Source organism: Bubalus kerabau, chromosome 12, assembly GCF_029407905.1.
Source record: "Bubalus kerabau isolate K-KA32 ecotype Philippines breed swamp buffalo chromosome 12, PCC_UOA_SB_1v2, whole genome shotgun sequence".
In the NCBI taxonomy this organism is placed as follows: Eukaryota; Metazoa; Chordata; class Mammalia; order Artiodactyla; family Bovidae; genus Bubalus; species Bubalus kerabau.
The window spans coordinates 90,659,204-90,674,809 of NC_073635.1; positions in this window are offsets into that span (position 1 = coordinate 90,659,204).

Below are 15,606 nucleotides of genomic sequence, written 5' to 3' on the forward strand. Positions count from 1 at the left end.
CTGCCCTAGCTGACCCCCCCGCACTGAGCCGGCGGCTGGGCACACGGGAGGGTGGGCATGCCCTGCCCGGTGGCCGTCTGGGGCGACCAGGGCTGACAGTGCCCGCGTCCCCTCCGGTCCCAGAGGAGGCAGAGGCGCCCCCCAGGCCTCTCCCCACAGATGCGCAGGATCTGGGGAGCGTGAGTCATGGCTGGAGGGAACAGACTTGCCGCCTGGCCTGCGCACCTTTTACTCCGAGGGACCCGCCTGCAGACACCAACACGGTGGTCACCACGCCGTGCCCACCGTGCCCGCAGGGCAGCCCTGGCCCAGGCCCCGCGGCGTCCTGGTGTTTCCTTGGATGGCCTGAAAACCGCTTCTCATACTGGGAGGCCACGAGAATGTGCACAAACTGCATTTTGAGTTTTACTTTGGAAACGTGGTGGGATAAGAGGGTTTTAAGGTCCTTTAAGATTTAAGGGACTTTCATAGCCTCCCTGGCATCCCAAGAGTTCTTTTTAAGAACTGGGCTCCGAACAGCAGAAGTCAGGCGCGTTGGAAAGGCACCACCCTACTGACGCCATGGACCCATGGGCTGCAAGGCCCACTCCACCAGGCCCGGCCCCTTGGGGACAGTGTCTCCCTGGGACTCTGATGTCGTTTCCGGTGGCGAGTGCCTGCTGGGCTGTTGTGAACTTGCCCGGCCCTTAGCATTGGTTTTTCCGGAGCATCCCGTCGGAGGGCTGAGCAAGGAGCCTGGAAAGTAATTTGGGAAACATGCCCACAAAGGCCCCCCGTTCGCTGCTTCTGGGGAAGTTCTCCAGGCCCTCAGCCTAGTTGGCTTTGCTTTTGAAAGAACCCTTTTAAGACCCCTCCTCGGCTTTCGCCCCAGGTGCCTCCTGCAGACTCCAGTCCACAGGCATGGTGACTGGCCCTTTCCCCAGCGCGGGGCCTGGCATCGACCCATCCTGGTCTTAGAAATCATGGGGCACGCAGCCCACCGCCCACCGGTGCCCCCAAGCCCCTGTTTCCGCCCATCCCAGCCCCTGTGCCCCTGGACGGGGCAGCTTCTGGCCGGGGCAGGTGGCTCCCTGCACCCTCTCCAGTCCTTTCTGTGGGGCCCACACGTTCCTCCTCCCCGTCTCCAAGAGCACGTCTGGCACGTGCCCCCTGCCCCGGGCCCAGGCGCCCCCACAGCCTTGGTGGTGCAGGCTCCCGCGGCCTCTCCTCCTGACGGCTGCCGTCTCTGGTGGGTTCCAGCCGCTGTGTCCTGCCACATCCGCACACCGGCCTGATCCCAGCCCCACAGGAAACGCAGACCACGGACACATGCTCTTGGACTTGAACGTGATAGTACCCCGACCGGGGCAGCTGGGGCCAGATGAGACGGGGGTGAGCGTTAGACAAGAGGAGGCCTGTCCAGGAAGCGTGGCAGGAGAGATACAGAGAGGAAGGACCCCTCCTCAGGCAGCCAGCGGTCACGGCCAGAAGGCCCTTCAAGGGCTGCCAGCCCTGCCGCCAGCACCTGCCCGAGCCCCCTCCTCAGGAGCAAGAGGCAGCCAGACCCGTGTCCTTGGTGCCCCTCCACCAAACTCCAAATACCCGCTGCCCTGAGTGTCCTGGGTACCCTCGCTGGCCAGACGCCCTTCCTTCAAAGCCGATGATTGTCCGCAAGGGCAGGTCACGTCTGCAGCCAGGGAGGTGGCTGCGCCCAGTCGTTCCCCCAGGGCGGGGGTGTGCCCGCACGGCCCCCCAAGCCGGCGCACGCCCACAGGGCCCCCGGCGTCCCACGGCCGGGCTGTGTGAGGAGCCAGCTTTGCAGCGCTGAGGTTGCAGGCCCCACGTGAGAACCACTGGCCCGAGGCCTGGCTCCTCGGCAGAGGCTCAGCAAGAGGCCCGAGGGCCCCCACCCGGGTGTGCACGCACCACCCCAGGCCCCTGTCTTCCTGCGGGACTCCCAGTTCTTGTTGCCTGATTGCAGGAGCTGCTGCCGCTTGGATAAGATGTGCTGTCTGAGCGCTTTAGTTCTGGGGGTGCCTGTCCCCCCAGGACTGACGGGGTGTTCAGGCAGCAGCACTGATCACAGTGAAGCCCCGGGGATGGTGGAGGGTCCCCACAGGTCGGGGTGGGCCAGCCACCAGCGCCCAGACCGCCCACGGGAAGCGTCGCAGCACGCTGCTCACACCCTTTCCCACAAAGTACGAAGTTTTGTTTATTTTTGGCTGAAGAATAGTTATGGGTGAAATGATATGATATTTGGAGTTGGCTTTAAATAGACTCCAGCAAGAGGGAAAAGGAAACCATGGCTGGGATCACAGGCAGAATCACTGAAGAGGGGTCTTTTCATGTCGGTTTGAATATTTCATATTGGCTTGGAAAGGTAAAGAAGAGACTTCGTGTCCCAGCCACTGGGGCAGCAGAGGACTGTTCCAGGGCCAGGCCTGTGGGGACAGCAGGACAGACGTGCTCAGAGGGTCCTCAGAGGTGCTTATGTGGGTCCCTGGCAGGGTCACAGATACACAATTAGGGACTGGGTGGTGGGCATAGAAAAGACCCATGTGAGGCAGCCTCAAGGCTTACAGTGACCCCACCAGACACCCCATCTCCACGTAGCACCAGCCTGGGAGCCTGGACTTCAGGGCATGTCATCTCCACGTCCCCTCCACCCTTTCCTCATCCCTGCGCGTGGGGTCTGGGGTGACTGATCTCGGGGGCCTCAGCCTGCGGCAGCTTGGAGCAAGGCTTGAGTTCCCAGCCAGAGACTGAGGCTGGGTCCCAGCAGTGAGCACCAGATCCTAACCACTAGCCCCGGGGTCAGTGACAAGGCCCTGGCCCTTCGGCTTTGCAAAAAGAATTCCCACAAAGACAGAAAGCAGTTACGTAAGTAAAATGTTTGTTAAGAGGAAAAAGAGTCCAGTACGCGTGGACAGACACGTGGGGGACTCAGGGAGGCACTCAGAGGCACTGAGTGGGCCCTCGTCGTGATCTGAATTACTTTCACGGGCTCTTTCTTCTGGGTTTCCTGTGGCCATTTTGATTTGCCTGGTTCACAGTCCACACTTGGTCTGTCTCAGGATCCTTCCACGTGTGCCCACATCTCTCAGACAAGGTGGTTTTACCGCAGAGGCGTCTGGGTAGAACATCCCTTGACATGACCCCCCCCTTTGGTCTCCAGGGAGACTTTCTGTGCACGTGTGGTCCAGAGGTCTCCTGACTTCAGGAATCAGAGACGTGTGGTCTGGCAGGGCCCAGCCTCCTCCCTTAATTGTTCTGTTGATCCTGTCTTGGAGTTTGTTCAACAGGGAAATGAACCTCCAACTGCTTTCCCCCAGGGGCTGGGCCATCAGCCTCCCGCTGCAGGACCACAGGGGCACTGGACTGTCCCAGGCACAGCAGGCCACACGGTCTCCCTGAGTGGGCCTCTTTTCAGGGCAAAGCACCCTCCCCAGGGCTGCAGGGGTGGGATTCAGGTCCTGGAAGCTCGCCTTGTAGGTGGGGACCGTGCACAGAGGGGCCGGGCGGGCTGCAGTCCGTGGGGTCGCAAAGGAGTTGAACGCGACTGAGCTACTGGACCGCAGCCGCTGGCCCGACCATGCCAGCTCGTGCACAGGATGGGGGAGAAAACCTTGGGCTGAGCTGGTGCCGGTGCCCGTGACTGAGCTACTGAACAGCAGCTGCTGGCCCGGCCATGCCAGCTCGTGCACGGAAAGACAGGGAGAAAACCTCAGGCTGATTTGGTGCCAGGGCCCATGACTGAGCTACTGAACAGCAGCCGCTGGTCCGGCCATGCCAGCTCGTGCGCAGGACGATGGGGAGAAAAGGGGAGAAAACCTCAGGCTGAGCCAGCGCCCAAGCTGCTCGGTCAGAGCTGAGGCCACCACACCCCCCACCCCACCCCCAGGGGCCCACAAGCCGGGCAGCAAGTCCTATCCCTGTCCTTTGAAGAAGAAAAACAGGTCTAGGGAGCTGACAGGTCCAAAGTGCTCCTGCCCTGCTGGGTAATTACGCAGGCGCTGGAGGGGAGGGGCGGGGGAGGGGGGCGGTGCGTGGGGGAAGGGGTGGGGGGCAGGGCAGGGTGGGGGGCAGTGACTGTAAAGCTGAGGCCCTTGCGGGCGTCCTGTCTGGTCACCCGCTGCTGTTTGTTTTGCCTCCTCCCTCTCTGACTACAGATGGCATTTTGGGGCTCTGGGCTGTGTCCTGAGCTCGGGATTTGCTTCAGGAGATGAGTTTCTAAGAGTGTTGCTTCTAAATAAGACACATCTTTGTCAGATACAATGAGCATCTTGAAGGACCATGTCGTGAAGCCCCTGGACACACAGGGACCACAGGGAGCTTTTGTAGCAGATGTGACGGCTAGGAGAGGGAGCAGGTTTAGGAGGCCCCCCCAGGAGGTGAGAGGGAGCAGCTTTGGGAGGCCCTCTGGGAGGTGCTGGGGAACTGGCAGACCCAACTTCAGGCCAGGCAGGCGTCCCTGGCCCATCCTCCTCATCTTCCTTCCATCACAGGAGCCCCACTGACCAGTGGCTTAAACAACAGGAGCTCATTTCTCCCCACCCTGGAGGCCGGGCCCACGGCCGCAGTGGAGGCAGACCCCTTGTCTGGTCCATACCCGGCCGCCTCCCCGTGTGCCCACGTGGTGGGCCCCTAGGCACGTCTGTGTCCCGATCCCCTCTCACGAGGACACAGGTCAGATGGGATTAGGGCCACCCTAATGATCTCATCTGACCTTAATCCCCGCTTTAGAGGCCCCATCTCCAAACATGGTCACGTTCAAAAATATTTCTACTCTTGAAAAATGGCAAGGCTCTCAACTTTGGGATTTCAGAGCAATAATATAAAGAGAAAATACCCCAGATGCACGGCATTCGGAGAAACCCAATGCGCATACACCTGGGACAGGGCTGGCGTGCTTGTCACTGAGTGTGGGGCCTGCTGACGTTCACGCCAGCTCACGCGTGCTCACGTGTGTCTGCATGCAGGTGTGACTGGTGTCCCGGCTGGCAGCCCTGTCCCAAAAGCCTCTGGAACTGTGACCTGGTTCCCTCTGGCCGAGAGGAAAGGTGATCTTTCTGCCTTGAGGGTTTCTCTGAAGGCTGTTCTTCCAGGAAGGACAGTCTTGAGCTCTGTCCTGACGGTCTGAGCGCAGCCTCTGCCGTCTGCACCGTGGCAGCAGCTCGAACCCAGGTCCCACTTTGCTCTCCACTCAGGTCTCAGGGTGAGGGCCTCGGGACGTCCCAGGTCAGGAGCTGGTCAGGTGTGGGCACCCTGAGGCCGTGGGATGTCCTGGTGCGTGTCAGCGCCCCACGCCAGGAGCCGACCCCAGAGCGTTCACTTTAAGAGACACACAGGTGCCGGAGCCAGGGTCACACCAGGATTTCAGGCAGACACAAGAGCAGGTCCTGCGGGGCCTCTGTGAGTGGTCATTAGCCACCGGGTCTCATCCGGGACATGGTGATGGCCGGAAGGGCGAAAGCAAGTCTGGACCATACGTTTTACTGGAAGAGTTTCCTCTGCGGGGAGGGGAGGACTGGAAGCTGGGGTTAGCAGGTGCAAACTATTATAAGCAGAGTGGGTGAACCACAAGGGCCTACCGCACAGCTCAGGGAGCTGTATTCAGCGTCCTGGGATAAATCATCATGGGAAAGAGCGTGAAAAAGAATGTGTGTGTAACTGAATCCCCTTACTGCACAGCAGAAATTAACACTGTGACCGACTTCACTCCAGTAAGTTAAATTTAATAAATAAAATTTCCCTAGCACAGAGAGGGTGTGTCCCTCCCTCTCTGAGATGCTGGGAGACTCTCTGAAGCCTCTGGGCAGGTTTGCATTCCGATGCCTTCTTGGGGTTGCACCCGTCTCTGAAGTGCGGATGTGGAGGAGGGTCCCCTTGTGGGGAATGTCCCCCGGGAGCCGGTCTGCACGATGCCACTTCCTCTCGTGGAGAAGACAGGAGTTTCACTTCTCCTGTGTGTCTCAAGGCCTGTGCTGGGGTCTTCCTTCCAGATTCCCGGCAAGTTCCCGGAGCTGGACGTTCTGCCCACAGATCCCGGAGAAGGAAACTGCTCTCTTGGCCACCCACCTTTGCGGGAGGTTTCCGGGGCTGGAGAACGCTTGGTTGTTGGGTTTGTTGTGAGGCTGGGGTGCGGCTTGGGGGTTTGGGGGAGCACAGACTCGCAGTCCCGGGGGAGCGACACCTCTGCTAGAGCTTGTGGTGGCCCCGAGACCACCTCCCTGCCTGCAGGGCTGAGACCCTGCCCCCTGTGGGCTCTGGTCCTGTGTCTTCTCCAACCCCTCCTGCTCCGACTTCCCAGAAGCCCCGACGGGCTGGACTTTGGAGCATATTTCCTTCCAGACTTTGTAACCCGTGTAGGGAATAGAACAGCAGGTATGCATGCACACACATGTACAATGCACATATACCCTACACATCTGTACATGCGTGTACACGTGCACACACACACTCTATTTAACGGGCTGTCATTCTATACGACGTTGGAGCCACTCTTGAATCCTCAAGCCACCCTCACGCATCGCCCAGCCCTGCCTGTCCTGGCCCCTCTCAGAACGGGAGTAAGTGTCAGATGACCCGCCTCCATGCGCCTCAGTGAGATCTGGAGTTAATCACAGGAGGAGGTGCCCCCCCGCAGGAGTCCATCCTTACGGCCCATCTATGGACAAGACCCTTATGCACAGGGGCTGCAGGGGAGCAGTGACTGTGTCCACACGACCCCCAGAGGCAGGGACCCCCGCTCTGCCCCCACCCGCCCTGTGGGCACACTGGGGTGGCCCCTCACCAAGCGGGGGCCAGTCCTGGCCCCGAGCAGGATCAGCTGCAGGGAGGGGGTTCCCTGCACCCTGTGCGACGAGCAGATGAGCTTCGAGCACCCCGGCCGTCGCCCACCCCACAAGCCCCCTGCATCTGCACGCCCTGGGGGGCGGTGGGACCCAGACCCTGCAGAGTTCCTGGGCCTGCAGTGCCCTCTGGTGACGCTGGCCATCCGTCCCAGAGCTGAGTCTGTGCCCAGCGGGTCTGAGCCTTCCCTCCGCCCAGTGACCTCAGCCCGAGACTCGGGGACGGGCAGATGAGGAGGGCTGGTGGGTGCTGGGGCTGGTCAGCGGGGACTGCGGGCGCGGGGGTGGGTCAGCAGGGACCGTGGGTCAGCGGGGACCATGGGCGCCGGGGCGGGTCAGCGGGGACCGTGGGCAACGGAGTGGGTTGGCGGGGACTGTGGGCTCTGGAGCAGGTCACCAGGACTCGCAGGTCAGCAGCGTCACTGGGACGCGGGCAGGGCATCCTCTCCCTGCCTCCCGACACTGGGAGACAAAGAAGTGAGAGTCTCAGGTGAATTTAGGTTGACTTAGGAAACAGTGACACAGACGGGTGCCTGTGATCTTCCACGGTCACCACGGCCGCCGGGGCCCAGAAAGTCAGAACTTCTTGTCTCACTGTTGGCGTCCATTGGCAGAGCGAGCATGGAGGCCAGCATTTATTGTCTGGCTCCTTCAGGCTGTTTCTGAAAGACTTGAAATTCTTCCCTGGCCGAGTGTTTCCAGTGCGTCCACACCTCTGCCATGACCCCACCTGGCCTGCGGCTTGGTGATGAGTGGCACGAGTGTGCCTGGGCTCCATCCAGGTTCCTGGCTTGAGCACCCACGACCCTCTGATTTTGCCCCGGTTAAACCCCTTTGGGCCTCACCCGGGTTTCTGCCAAGGCGGCGACCCTGGAGGTGGGGGAGACCCGCCCCCTGGTCAGAGGTGTCTCATATAACCAACATGGAACCTGTAACAGGAGCAGAGTTTTGCCTGAGCCAGCTGAAGACTGTAGGTGGGAGCCATCCTCCCGGGTTATGCTAGGAATCCGTCCTGGAGAAGCACAGTTTTCTGCAGTTTTGTGGCTTGTCAGAACAAAGAACGTCAAACAAGTCAGGGATCCATTCTTCCACGGGTGAAAAAAAAAAGCAGCCTGTGGTATCTTAGTTCCCTGATGAGGGATTGAACCTTCGACCCCTCCATTGGAAGTGCAGCATCTTAACCACTGGACCTCCAGCAGACGGAATCCAACACGGATGCTCTTTACTTCTGGTCAAAGCTGCTGCTGCTGCTGCTGCTAAGTCGCTTCAGTCGTGTCCAACTCTGTGCGACCCCACAGACAGCAGCCCACCAGGCTCCTCGTCCCTGGTTTTCTCCAGGTAAGAACACTGGAGTGGGTTGCCATTTCCTTCTCCAATGCATGAAAGTGAGAAGTGAAAGTGAAGTCACTCAGTCATGTCCAACTCTTCATGACCCCATGGACTGCAGCCTATCAGGCTCCTCCACCCATGGGATTTTCCAGGCAAGAGTACTGGAGTGGGGTGCCATTGCCTTCTCCATCTGGTCAAAGCATCTCTTTCTTTACCAGTTAAAGCAGACGTACTGTGTGTCTGATGTGTGGCAGGTGGGCTGTTTTAGAGGCATCGAGCCCAGGTTAACTTGTGGCTGAGCCGGAGGGTCTCCCCAAACGTGGATATGGAGCACTGCTCCCCTCAGAGGCTCGGAGAGTGTGGTCCCAGCCCTGACCTCGGGGGGACGGAGGCTGAGTTAATCACCAGCGGCCAGTGAGTTCACCCGTCCTGCCTGGGATCGGACCACCTGCAGGAGCCCGAGACGTGGGGCTGAGAGCGCCGCGCTGGGGACTCGGGGGCCGACGCTGCACGGGGGCAGGAGGCCCGCCGGTCAGGACTGTCCCGTCTGGGCCCGCCGGCCTCGTCGTCGGCCACTCACCCACCACCTTTCTAGAAAGCGGGCTGTGGGAGCAAGGTGTTCTGTCGGCTTCGGGAGCTGCCCCTGGGTGGTGGGAACCCCAGTTTACAGAAGTGGGGGTGTTGGGGGTCCAGCACTGCCTGCTGACCCTGGGGCTGAGCCCGAATCTGTGGGGTGGATAGTGGACGAAATGAACCTACTGCAGGACCCAGCCGGCGTCCAGGGAACCGCGGGGTGGCGGGCCGCGCGGGAAACCACGCCGGCTCTCAGTGTGGCGGGGGGAGTGGGGTTCCTGCTTCACAGGTTTGGGGCTCCTCCGTCCCTGCGGTCCAGGCCGAGCATCTGCTCTGAGCAGACCTCCAGGAGAGCCCCCTGCGCGCACGCGTGTGGGGTCACGGTGACGCTCCCGACCTGCAAAGCTGGGTCCTGTGACCATGACCCTTTGTCTCAAAAGCTTCCCCACGTGTGCTCTGACCTCTAACAGGCGGAGTCCTAGAGCTTTCTGAAAGACCACAGTCCTCGGGTGGTTCCAATGGAATCTCCCACTTGTTTTCTTGGATCAACGCTTGATCAGGTTTTTCTGTGGATATGAGAAAAGCCAGTTTCCTTAGGCTCTCGGTTCTTTCAGGGAAAAGGCCCGGTGCCTTCACAGGCCGCAGGGGGATCCACACACTGAGTGCCCTGGGGGCACCCCCTGAGCCAGGCCAGGCCTCGGGGATGGTCACACCTGCTCTTCTGAGAAGCCCTTCCTGTGCAGAAGGAGGGGGACACGGGGACCCTGTCTCCTGCGTCTCCAGGCACCAAGGAGCGCGTCAGGAGAGGCTGGACACAGGCCGGCCCCCACGCGCGGCACTGGGCTCTGGACCACCGGGCCCGGCTCCCACTGGTGGCCTCCCTGCCAACCCTGGTGGTGACCCCAGGCCCTGCTCTGGGCACTGCAGCCTCCCTGGATGTCCCAGGGGAGTGGCCACTGCCTGCCCAGGGCCCCGCTTCCCGGGGGCGGCCCTTCCTCTACCTGGGCTCTGCCCAGCCCACCGGGCATCTGTGCATCCCGGGACAGCCGCTGGCCTCGTCTGAGCCCCCGGGGGCCCCCTGCAAGTCCCAGGAAGGTGCTGGCCTCGTCCGGGCCCGCGGGACCCCCATGCACGTCCTGGGATGGCCGCTGGCCTCGTCCGGGACCCCGGGGCTCCCCTGCACATCCTGGGACGGCCGCTGGCCTCATCCGGGCCCCCAGGACCCCCCTTTGAGTCCCGGGACAGCCTCTGGCCTCGTCTGGGCCCCCGGGACCCTCATGCACGTCCTGGGATGGCCGCTGGCCTCATCCAGGCCCCCAGGACCCCCCTGCACATCCTGGGATGGCCGCTGGCCTCGTCTGAGCCCCCAGGGCACCCCCCTCCGAGAAGCCTCTGCTCCTGCTTCCTGACCTGAGACCCACCTCCCCCACAGCTGTCAGAAAAGTGAGGACCAGGTGTGTGACGAGCCACGTGTTTTATTTCCTTTCTCAAGATGATTTCCAGCTGAATAAAGTTAGTAGAGATTCAAAGGAAACAATACTACAAAATATATTTAGTTAATTCTTGCCTAATGGATCATTTGAGAGTTAAGTTGTATACAAAGGAGGATAAAATAAGGAACACTGAATCAACAGCTGACGGTTAATATGTAATCAAATATTTAAAAAATCAGGACCAAAGGGCAAAGGTGCCCTCGCTACACAAATACAGGTGCTGAATCCGTAAACTCCTGAGCGATGCTGTTCCCACGGGTGCCTGAAATAAAAGCGCACGCCCGAGATCCTGCACCAGCGTCTTCTCCGCGAGCAGGGCGCGGATACACGCATGGGGTTCACAGGCGGGTCTGTAAACAGAGCCTGAAAGCGCCGAATCGAGGTCAAAGTAGACGAGCTACTTCAATGTAAGAAAGCACGTCAGCTAAAACGCGGATACAAATGTCGGCCACCCGTCCGCCCACCCGCTGCCGCAATGGTTATTTCAGCCCAGGGGTCTCGAGGGTCTTTCTTCTGTAGAAAAGACATCACGCCTGCAGTGCGAACACTTCCTCCACCAGCCAAGCTTGAAGGACCTGGGGGTCCAGGCGGGGGTCCAGGGCCAGCTGAACACTGACCCCCAGCAAGTCCTCGGGGGTCTCTCTGTTCTTTTCTGGGGGGCTGCTGGGAGGACGGTGTTGCCGGCAGTGGGGGCCGTGGGAGGCGGCCCCTCGGGTCACAGGCTTGGGGTGGGGTTGGGGGTTCAGGTCGTGTTTCCACGACTCAAAGGGACGTGACTGGCGGCATCTCAGTGGCCGTTCTGGCCTGTTTAAAAATAGTGACAAACCCCTCCTGCTTCTCGTTTTAAAAAGGGAACACAGAGTGTACACAGCGTTTTTATCTCCTCCGTCTGTCTTTGCCAACCGTTGCCTCAGATCCTTTGTGGACCAAAGTATAAATCAATAAAAAGGATAAATCAGATGGTGCCACCAGGCGCAGTAGGGGGCGGGCACCCCCCAACCCCAGCCGAGGCGCTGGGTCTGAGCAGGTGGGCCTGTGGGAGAAGGGTCAGGCCGGGGCTCTGCTGGGCTCCCCACACCTCTGCTAAGGGGCCTGCAGGGTCTGTAGCTCGGGGGGCTGACCCCAAGCCCAGCGCACGCCTCCTCTGACCCCAGCCCCTGCAGGTGGGCGGCCCCAGGGCCAGTGCCTGCCCAGGCCCCAGCAGGACTCACAGGCCCGCGAATGCTGCTCTGACGGCCGTGGGAGAGATGGGCTGGTGACGGGTCCCGCTCCTCAGCAGGTCCTGAGGGAAAGCGCCCTTGGAGTCACCTGGAAGCAGCACTGGAAACGGCCTTTCACGGCTCTGAGGGTCAGCGTCCAAGGGAGCTGTCTCCCCGTGTCTGTTGGCTCTGGCCAGGCTGGGGGGGCTGGAGCAGCCGTGCCCGGACCCCATGAGGCCTGGACCCCTGACGCCACTCGGGGTCACTTCGGAGGCCTGTACTTGTCGCTGGCCCTGAGGATGGTTGGCCTAAAAGACAGCTCAAAGGACCTCTGGTCACTGAAGCTCTGGGCTCGGTACTTGGCCAGGTGTGGCCTGCGCCGGCTGCGCCCCAGCCCGGGGGCCTCTGGGGGCCCCTCCTGGGCAGGGCCAAGGGGCGCAAGGCTGCTCCCCAGCTTGGGTGTGGGCACTGCAGAGCCTTGTGCTGGCCGGAGGCTGGGGGCCACCGGACTCTGCCCCTTCTGGATGCTGTAGGGTGCCTGGATCTCCCCCTTCCGGGGGCTGGGGGCTGCCGGACTCTGCCCCTCCAAGCTCTGCCCTTTCCTGAGACTGGGGGCCACCCAGCTCCGCCCCTCCTGGATGCTGGAGGGTGCCTGGATCTCCCCCTCCCGGGGGCTGGGGGCTGCCTGGCTCCGCCCCTCCTGGATGCTGAAGGGTGCCTGGATCTCTCTCTCCCTGGAGCTGGGGGCCGCCTGGATCTGCCCCTTCCTGAGACTGGGGGACACCCAGCTCTGCCCCTCCTGGATGCTGAAAGGTGCCTGGATTTCCCCCTCCTGGGGGCTGGGGGCTGCCTGGCTCCGCCCCTCCTGGATGCTGACGGGTGCCTGGATCTCTCTCTCCCTGTAGCTGGGGGCCGCCTGGATCTGCCCCTTCCTGAGACTGGGGGACGCCCAGCTCCGCCCCTCCTGGATGCTGAAAGGTGCCTGGATTTCCCCCTCCCGGGGGCTGGGGGCTGCCGGACTCTGCCCCTCCAAGCTCTGCCCCTTCCTGAGACTGGGGGCCACCCAGCTCCGCCCCTCCTGGATGCTGAAGGGTGCCTGGATCTCCCCCTCCCGGGGGCTGGGGGCTGCCTGGCTCCGCCCCTCCTGGATGCTGGAGGGTGCCTGGCTCTCCCTCTCCTGGGGGCTGGGGGCTGCCTGGCTCCGCCCCTCCTGGATGCTGGAGAGTGCCTGGATCTCTCTCTCCCCGGGGCTGGGAGCCGCCTGGCTCCGCCCCTTCTTAAGACTGGGGGCCACCCAGGTTTGCCCTTTCTGGATGCTGGAGGGTGCCTGGATCTCCCTCTCCTGGGGGCTGGGGGCTGCTGGGCTCTGCCCCTCCTGGATATTGGAGGGTGCCTGGATCTCCCCCTCCCTGGGGCTGGGGGATGCTGGACTCTGCTCCTCTCCCAGTAGCGCTCGGGGGCCCCCCTGACCACCCCTGGGGGCTGGAACCTGGGGTGCCTCGTTTCTGCCCACTGTGAGTGTCACTCCCCCCGAGCCTCTCGCGGGCCGTGCTGAGTTGGGGGGCACCGTCTGGCTCGCCTGGGCCTTTGCTGGGATCGTGGGGCTCCCCGAGGGGGACAGGGCCTGGCTCTCCGCAGTCGGGGCCCTCCACTCCTCCAGGAGACCCCCGGCGTGCCCCGCTTGCTGCCTCCGCGGGAGCTCTGGGCCCTTCCCGGCACGCCTGCCGAGAGCCTCCTCCCGGGGCCTACTCCCAGCCTCCCTGGCCCCTTGCAAGCCGGACCTCTCACCCCGAAGGCCTTCTCCCTTCCTTCCAGAACCATCCCGACTCACAGCCCCTGGGCACCCCTCCTCTCGTCCACGGCGCCTTTCTCCCGTGCCCAGACCAGCCTGCTCTCCTCCCTCCACTTGCCCGGAAGCCTGGAGGTCAGGGTGCTTCGGGGCCGCCCTGTCCCCCCATGGCCCGTCCACTGCTGTGGACGAGGGGCCGGGCTGGCGGGAAGGCCCAGCACCGAGGGGAAGCTGTTCACTGGACGAGGGGCCCGCCCTGCGCGCTGCCTGCTGCTGCTCAGGAAGCTGAGGCCTCGCAGTCCCTGCCCCGTGGCTCCCCTGGGGCACCGGCAGGCCTGGGACTGGAGCTGGGCGCTCCAGGCTGTCCCCCTGAGGCCTCTGCCGCGCGGTGCCGGCGACCCTGCCTCCCGCCTCCACCTTCACTCCGCCTGTGGCCACTCCACCAGTGGCCAGTTCACCCGGAGCTGCCAGGTGGGGCTGGACAGCCAGGGTCGGTGCACCGGGGGCCTCCTGAGGGGGACCGGGCGGGGACCCCAAGGCTGAGCTGTGGCCACCGGGCTGGTGAGCAGCCTCCTCGGCCACGACACCCACGAGACCCGGGCCTGCAGGCCGCCCAGCCCCCCCACCCTCCCGCTGCCCAGCTGCCAAGTTTCTGGGGCTCGGGGCTGGGGGACTCTGGGAGCGGCTGCCCACCGGCTCCCGCCTGGGGGCTCTGACACCGGGCGGTGTCTTTTCATTTGAGGAGGAGGCTCTCTTCTCACCAAGATCACGGCCGGCGCTCCCTGCAGCTATAGGCACGTGCCCAGCTGACTCCAGGCGTGGCGGGGCCCCCCGGGGTCCTTCCTGCTCCCTCGGGGGGCTCCTGTGCACGGGCCTCAGGCTCTCGGGCCTCGTTCCAGCCCCAGCTGGTGCCGCTGGCCACGTGGGGACACGCGTCCCGCTCTTGCTGTTGGGCACCGGTGCTTGCTGGCCGCCGGGTGCACAGCTCGTGTGGCCCCTCTGACGGTTCTCCCAGGCACTGGCGTCGCTGCCTGGCCGTTCCTGCAGTTCTGACGGCCGAGACGGCTCAGAACTCAGGGGGGACGCGTCCTCCCCACGCACGTCCTTGGGCTTCAGGAGCCATTGTAAGGCCCCAGGCCCAGGTCTGGTGTCCTTTCCTCCCAGGGAGCTGTTCTGTGGCTCCGTCGTGGAGACGGCTGCGGGGAGGTCTGGACCGCGGGCAGCAGTACCCTGTGCGGCTGCGAGCCTCGGCTCCGCCCCTGCGCCCTGAGGCGGCGCACCCCGGCTCCTGCTCTCGGCCGTGGGGGAATGTGGGGCGCTTGGGTTTCCCGTCTCACTGACCCCGCTCAGAGGACCCCAGCCTTGGTCTCCTAATGCCCTTTGTGGGGTGGCGGGAGGGGGCGGCATCGTGTGGACCACCGGGAGTCTGACTGTGACCTGTGGGGGCTCCATGGCCGGCTGTGTGCGCCGCGCGGCCTGGGCGGAGGGTGCGGTGAGTGCGGCCAGTGGGGGGATGTGTCCCGGCGCCTTCTCTTCTGGGAAACTCTCCTGGACGGCGAAGAGGGGCTCCGGCACCCAGTCCACACTCGCTGTGTCCATCTCGTCCTCTGAGCTGCACACGGTCAAGGTGACCTCGGGGCCAGCCCCCGCGTGGCCTCCGGAGAGTCCTGGTTGCGACCCCAGGCTTACTCCCCTGGCCCCCTGAGCAGCCCCCTGACCACCTGGGCGGGCTGGGCCCAGCGCGGAGCTCGCAGGCTTGCGGCCAGGATGGGCTTCGCCCCCGGGGGAGGCGGCAGCGGGGGCTGCCGGGGGGACACATTCGGCCTCCACACCTGGGAGCCCTGTCTCCAGGCCGTCCCTGGAAGCTGCGAGCGGGCGTGTGGAGGGCGGCGGGGGCCGCCACCCCGGCTCTCTGCTCTCTCCGGGGGTCTCTGCCGCGTCGGCGGAGGTGCCCGTCTCCCCTCGGGGCGCACGGCCCACGCCCGTGTGGGTTACTCGGGTGCCGTGGGACAGCCAGCTCCGGGGCCCACAGACCACGGTGGCGACGCTGAAGGGCAGCGCGGGCTCGGTGGAGCAGGCCAGAAGGCGGGCGGCCGGCGCGCGGAGGCAGCTGCTGGCCAGGGTGGCCACGCGGAATACGCGCGGCTCCGGCCGGTGCAGCGGCCTCCGCGGTGGGCGCTTCTTCGAGCGCTCCTCCGCGCGCCGCGGCAGGAGTCCGGCCTCCGCGCACAGGCCGCCGCTCTGCGCAAACTTCTCCCGCAGCCTGGCCAGCGCCGCGCTCCGCCCACCCGCCTTCACCTTCGCCTTCGCGGCCAGGCCCCCCGCGGCTGCGGGCGGCTCCGCGGGAGGCTGCTCCGCGGCCTGCTTCTCCTCCGCGGCCAGGAACATCTTCA